Source organism: Schistocerca piceifrons, chromosome 1 (assembly GCF_021461385.2).
Source record: "Schistocerca piceifrons isolate TAMUIC-IGC-003096 chromosome 1, iqSchPice1.1, whole genome shotgun sequence".
Classification (NCBI taxonomy): Eukaryota; Metazoa; Arthropoda; class Insecta; order Orthoptera; family Acrididae; genus Schistocerca; species Schistocerca piceifrons.
In genome coordinates, this window is record NC_060138.1 from 175,129,198 (window position 1) to 175,136,913 (window position 7,716).

Sequence of the window (7,716 nt, forward strand, 5' to 3'; positions counted from 1 at the left end):
AATCACATGAAAATTGAAGATAGAATAATTCTAATTCACTTATAAACTACAGATAGGACAGGAGAAGAGTTTGACTGCCTCAGGAAACATGAAAATTTAGACAGACAGCTGGGTTAAGCATTATTGCCACCTAATGAATCCAACATAGAATGTTGAACACCCTACTTGCTAATTGGACAAGAAATTAGCCGCAAATATTACATCAATGCTCAGATTTTGAGTCATGAAGAAATTGCATTCCAACTTCTGTCCTGCCAATTTCACAGTTAATAGTACCTCTCGTCTCACACTCGGCCATAGCTTACTAGTAGCACCAATAATTTTTATTCCAGAAACATGCATCACTACTATACCCTCTGTGTTCTTAATAGATTCAAAAGATGCCTGTGAAATGCCACTCAAATGACTACCACTGTCCAGTAGACACTTAACATGTACACCTTGTACACTCGCTGTTTTTACAGGGTGCCACACTTCCTTTTTACTTACCATGTGATCTTCATACTACAAATCCTCATACAACAAATTCTCCATTTCAGCCAATTTTGAATCTATATTTTTATTTACTTTTACCAGCTTTTCCTCTACCACAAATGCACACTTGATTTTTACCTCTGTTTCTAAATCACTGTTAATATGATCGATTTGATTCTCAAGTTTAGCCCTATTTTCAGCACAAAATTTCCTGGCTGCTTTGACTTCATCTTAACACTGTTTTTCAGAAGCCTCCACCCTTCTATTATATTCATCACAAAGCTTCTTTCTCTCTCCTACACATTTACTACTCATTAATGTTAATTTCTCATTAGTATTATGTATTACCTTCATCACAATCTTTAACTACCGCCTCAACCTTCTTATTTAATTCTGTAAGATTAGAGCTGACTACCTTTTTTCTTTTTTAATTTCTTTCCTCAGTTCATCCTTTAAGCTAGTCATGTCTTCTTTCATACTATTCTCCACCCTACTAATGCCTTCTTTCATACTACACACATCAAAAAAAGTTTTGCATAACCTCAGTTCCGTGAGTTCTGGAGCATGTATAGAAAATTGGAATAGAGGTCACCATAAACATAATTTCCACCATTTTTATTGCTCATGAAAACCATACATTGCATGTTGTACCACCATACAGCGAGACCTTCAGGGCTGGTGGTCCAGATTGCTGTACACACCGGTGCCTCTAATACCCAGTAGCACATCGTCTTGCATTGATGCATGTCTGTATTCATTGTGGCACGCTATCTACAAGTTCATCAAGGCACTGTTGGTCCAGATTGTCCCACTCCTTAATGTCGATTCGGCACAGATCCCTCAGAGTGGTTGGTAGGTCACGTCGTGCATAAACAGCCCTTTTCAATCTAACCCAGGCATGTACGATAGGTTCATGACTGGATAACATGCTGGCCACTCTAGTCGAGCGATATCATTTTCCTGAAGAAAGACATTCACAAGATTTGCATGATGGGGGTGCAAATTGTCATCCATGAACATGAATGCCTTGTCAATATGCTGCTGATAGGTTCCGCTGTCGGTTGGAGGATGGTATTCCTGTATTGTACAGCTATTATGGCGCCTTACATGACCAACAGCGGCATACATCGGCCCCACATAATGCCACCCCAAAACAACAGGGAACCTCCACTTTGCTACACTCACTGGACAGCGTATCTAAGGCATTCAGCCTGACCAGTTTGCCTTCAAACACGTCTCCGATGATTGTATGGTTGAAGGCATATGCGACACTCTTTGGTGATGGGAACGTGATGCCAATCCTGAGCAATCCATTCAAGCATGTTGTTGTAGCCATCTGTGCCACACTGCGTGGTGTCTTGGTTGCAAAGATGGACCTTGCCATGGACATCAGGAATGAAGTTGCACATTTGCAGCCTATTACACACAGTTTGAGTCCTGTGGCTGCACGAAAAGCATTATTAAACATGGCGGTGTTGCTGTCAGGGTTCCTCCAAGCCGTAATCCATAGGCAGCAATCATCCAATGTAGTTGTAGCCCTTCTGTGGCCTGAGCAGGGCATGTCAGTGATAGTTTCTGTCTCTGTATCTCCTCCATGTCCGAAAAACATCACTTTGGACACTTTTCTTGTTGAGAGCCCTTCCTGGCACAAAGTAACAATGTGGACATGATTGAACTGCAGTATTGACCGTCTAGTCATGACTGAACTACTGACAACATGAGTTGTGTACCTCCTTCCTGGTGGAATGACTGGAACTGATCGGCTGTTGGACCCCCTCTGTCTAATAGGCACTGTTCATGCATGGTATTTTACATCTTTGTGTGGGTTTAGTGACATCTATGAACAGTTAAAGGGACTGTGTCTGTGAAACAATATCCACAACCAATGTCAGTCTTCAGGAATTCTGCGAACCGGACTGATGCAAAACTTTTTTGATTTGTGTATTTTCCACTCTACTAATGTCTTCTTTCGTACTACTAATGTCTTCTTTTGTACATATGCTACTCAAACTACTCATAATTTGCTTTAACATTGCTTCCATGAACTGCCATAAACTTTTGCCCTTGCTGACTTTCACAGCTAGGTCGCCCCCCCCCCCCCCCCCCTTAGCCTTAACGATTTCATCCACTTCAGTACTGTTATATGGGCTGAAAAATGGGGGTGGAAGTTCAACACTGACTACTGTAAATGATGTAGCCAACAGTTGCACAGTTGCTTTTCACAGTTCTTTACTTTCACTGTTCACAGCCCCCCAATATACACAGTTAATATGGCCAGTCCACTATTGGTTAACTTTCAATAAGCCTCATTAATAGTTTGCAGGCGAACATCAGCATACTGATACAATAGTTTACTGTTGTATATCTATGCGCAGTAAAACCCCAACTACACAGTTCACAGTGTTTTAAATAAATTGAACAGACACTGTCATTGTTTTAGCACATGGCTTATTGGTGTTACACTTATTTCACCATTAAGTTGATGCATTGTTGTTGACCTAACCGGCACAGGTTTCTCGTCTGAAAATCAGCCTTGGACTGACTGACTCAGGACCAAAAATCAGCCCTTTATTAAGGGTGTATCATAATTAATGGTGTACTTGCATACAGTTGAAATTATGTGCTACTAGAAGCAAAAGTGTCTCAGTGAACATAGGGTCAAAAAAGCACACCTTAAGAGCTATGAGCAATTTTTCATCTTCTATACTGTGAAGCAAATCTCTTCTGTTGCAAGCTCTTTGCTTTCCATATTTTGGGAAATAGCAATGTGGACCAAAACAAGAAACAAAAGTCCAGTAAACATGTGCTCTAAAATGCATACCATAAAAGTTATGAGCAATTGTTCATTAGAAGAGTTGTATTTCCAAGTAGCAAAGATGAGCACATGCTCATAGCTCTTAAGGTATGCATTTTAAAACTTACTGGACTTTTTTCCTTGTTTTGGTCCACATTACTATTTCCCAAAATATGGAAAGCAGAGAGTTTACAGTAGAAGAGATTTGCTTCACAGTATCGAAAAATTGCCTGTAGCTCTTAAGGTATGCAGTTTTGACCCCATGTTTTTTGCTTCTAGTATCATGTACTTTCACCTGTATGTGTTTATGCCATTAATAATGATACACCCTGTATGTCACCACAATAATAGGTACTGAAACTATGCATTGTTCGATGTTTAAGTTACAGAAATTACAATTAAAACATAACTCATTCAATTAACTGAATATATATAAAAATTCCTTCTTTTTAACAGTTTCTTCTACTGCTAGGGTTAAGCTGAATTATTTGTTTAAATGATGAGATTAACAGATACAGTTATACTAACAATACTTTTGACAAAGCTGGTAATTACTTTGAAATAAATGAAGGTCTGGCATTGCTAATATATTTTTGAATACTGCTAAATAAGTACTTAAAGAATGCCAGTGGTTCATCTTCCAAATGTTTATAATTACTGTAGAATTTATATTTGTTTATAAGTCAACAATACAATTTAAGCCACAAAACAGTTAGTGGTCTCACCCTATAATGATATGTAGTTAAAGATATTAATTAGGAATAGTCAAAATGAATTAAAAAATTAATTACATACACAAAACTATGCACAAAATTAGATCTGGTGGTATATTCTTAATACTGAGGGCCAAACTTTATTCTTTATGGAAATGCAGATTATATTCATACATGTTAATGGTAATTAGTCACAAATGAAAAAATGAATTTAAGGAGGCAAATGGCAAAACAAGAGAGGAAGTAAAGAGATCCCAGCTGCTTCATCAGAGTGTGCGCAAACTGTATGACCCACACGTAGTGGGTTACCATGGCTGAGAAGTCATTAAGGCTGCAGTTGCTTGCCAATGCGGACAGCACACAAAGAAGACTGACAACTGCTCCCTCCATGCACAGGCTCACAGAGGGTGAGGAGGCCAGCAAACACGAGGGCGGCGCTGGTAGCCAATGCTGCCAGCACCAACCCCACTGAAGGGGGCAACAGAAGACGACATGTTCACACTGGGAAATGTGGTTGAGAGGGCACACCAGAAGATTTACACGCTGATCCCCCAGGGGGAATATGTGCAAAGAAGATGCCTCCTCGTTGGGAGATGACAGGAGTGGAAACACCCCAGCCGCCCCCCACAACTCAGTTGCTCCCAGCCATGGCACAGCAACCACTGTACAAGAAGGAGAGCTGTCTACAGTCATCTCCACACTCTCTGCAGTAATTGAAAAGGTCTCACAGATGGCTGAATTGCTGGAGAGAATTGCAGAGGCAGTGCTGACCATCAAGCCGGTGGCTGTCTAGCAGCCATTGCAATAAAGCATTGTCAATGCCATCCGTGCCGGCAGCAGTGAGTTTGGCCTGTCATGGGCCATCATAGCTGTCTGCACTGCAGGCAGTAACAGAGAAAGGAGTCCTCAGAATGGAAAAGAGAGGACACAAAAACCAAGAGAAGCAACATCACACACACATACCACAGAAGCCATGGAGGCAAAGTAGGAACAGCCCACCCAGGGGTCGGGGAGCTCTTGATGAAGTCTGTCTTGTTCATTCGTTCACATGATGAGAAACAGATGGATATCAGTTGTCAAATTTTTCCTCCTGACAAATCTTGACGGTGCCATGACATGACGTGATGGGACAGGATGGTCAGTGTGAATGCCACCATTTGAAATGAATTGCAGAATATTTTGCCAGGACAGTACATAAAATGACATGATGGCCAATGTGAATTGGCCATTAGTATGTAACAACACTAGTAATGAGACAGTTGACTGTTTTATAACAATTGATTGGTCAGTTTATTGTTTTTTCATTCAGTTGGTTTTTTCAGTTGAATGAAACAACTAAACGAAACTAGCCGCATTGACCACGTCGACTATAAGAGTGTTTTCACTCCCTCATCGAGTTTCAGTGGTTTCATTCAGTGTGAGAATTGACTGAGACTGCAGCTGTTACATGAATGTTTTCACTGACTCATCAGGTCCAAGTGGTTTCACTCAATGACAGACAACTAACTGAACCAATTCTACATCAGTTTAAGTCGTTATATGATGTTTTCACTCACTTACTGGGTTTGAGTGATTTTATTTATTTTGTAAACCCTCATTGCCAGTTTTGTAAAGAGCTTGTTGCTACTGCTGTGGAAGATGAGTTGCCACTGTTGTTATTGTAGAACAAGTTTGTGATCTCATGAAATGGCTTCTGGTGCAGCACACCACTAACAAAATTTCCCGTTGCCACTATTACACAGCTGCACCCTAGGATCAGGTAACAGGATAGGAGAAAGAAGGTTCCACAACACTTCAACAAGTTAGCAACAAAGTCACACAAATGAGTTAAAAAGCTTTACTTATCTTTGTGACTTGTCAAATAATGAAATCTGCAGCACTACATGTAATATAACACAAAAGAGGCCCCCAATGGCTAAGTGCAAAGAATCAGAGGTAAACTTCACAGTACATAGCAAATGCAATTTACAACTGTCTGTTCACTTCTAAGAGTTCACTAAACGATGTTCCCTGTTTATGTCAGCCCTGGACAATGATCCATAACCAAGTGGGCGAGAGCTGCTCTTCTATCTTCCGAATAGGCTTCTGTCCATTGTCATTTGCCCAATGGTGGATTATACTTGACCAGCAATTGGCCAAGGTGAAGCCAATATCTTCATCATCAGTGCCCCCATGGTACTGGTGGAACTTGCATAAGTGGCGAGTCTCTATGGCACCGGCACCAGCTAGCATCTTTGCACCTGTGGTGCTTTTGCTCTGGCTCTGTCTTGTTCAGATGACACAGCAATTTGTATACTTTTTCATTCTTTTCGGTTAAACATGAAACATAAGTAGGTTTGCAACTTTTTTTAGAGACAAATAAAGTATCTAATATCAGGGAGATGGGAATAAAAAGTACATTTCTAAAAATAAAGTACATTCAAAATGTGTGTATGTACTCACTGAAATATTAATTTTCATACTTGTGTCATTCAATATCAATTTTTTGATGGTTTTAAAAGTTTAATATCTGGTGCTGCAGTGCAGATTTGTGTATATATAAATGAACAATCTCTTTTTCAATGTGTTTTTATTAGGTGAGTTTCTTGTCTTTTTTTATTTTTTAATTTTTTTAATACAAATTTAACAAATGATTACAAACTAGTTTCCCGATAAGCTAGAGACTTGAGACTTTCAACATAGCCCAGAACTCGATGAGAATACAATACTGATTCACTTTCGAATCTGGTGTGTGGCAGAGGGTACTTTGTTTCTAGCTCAGTCTGTCTGTTTGGTACAAATTTTGCAACTGATTTTAAACTAATTACCTGATACGCTAGAGACTTGAAACTTTCAGCTGAGCTCAGAACTAGCTGACAATGCAATATTAACTCGCCTTCTTTTCTGGTTCGTGATTGAGAGTAGATACTTGGTGTACCATGGCTATTTCGCTGTTTTATTGTTCCAATCGCAAATGTTTCGTATCTAAAAATGATTGCTGCTAAGCTTCCCTGTTGGCTCGATTCTCTCTAGCTTTTACATTTGTGGTCTCCTTGTGAGATATGCCTATGATGAAGCAATATATTGGTTTATTCATTTTAAGAGAAACTGAAAAAAACCTGAAATGTACCAAGTGTCCTGCTGTAGTCTCGTCAAAATGTTTGAAATCAACAGAAAAATTTCACATATACTTGACCAAAAACCAGAAAATAAATATTTAAATAGATTTTTTAAAAATATAATAAGGTTTTAAAATGGGCTAGTAAACATTAAATAATTTCTCCTATCCCCATACAGATTCCTAACTCCATACAGATAGTCCTGAAAAATTTTGCTTGTGAATTTTTAGTAGTAATGACACTACCTGTAAAACTGAAAATGTGGGGCATACATAAGTAGCTGGTGACATAGTTCCAGTATAAAATATTTACCTTCCACACCAATAAATGGCTGAATATTCAAATGATTTTGCATTTACAGACATCATCATACATTGCATATAAAATGGAAAGCAAACTGTTGCTAAAATGAGGCAAGCTTCCTTTTGTTCTTCAAATGTGCTTAAGGGAACCATTGTGCTCACCTTTGCATCACCTGCTAGGGCAGCAATAAATCCAAATTCGTCTGGATTGGTCCTTGTTTTGAGGACATACACAGGCATGCTGTGGGAGGGATTTTTTTGGGTAAACCTGGTCTTTTTTTGTGACTGTGGAAATTCGATTGACTGGAGACAGATTGTAATAAACCTTAGCCACA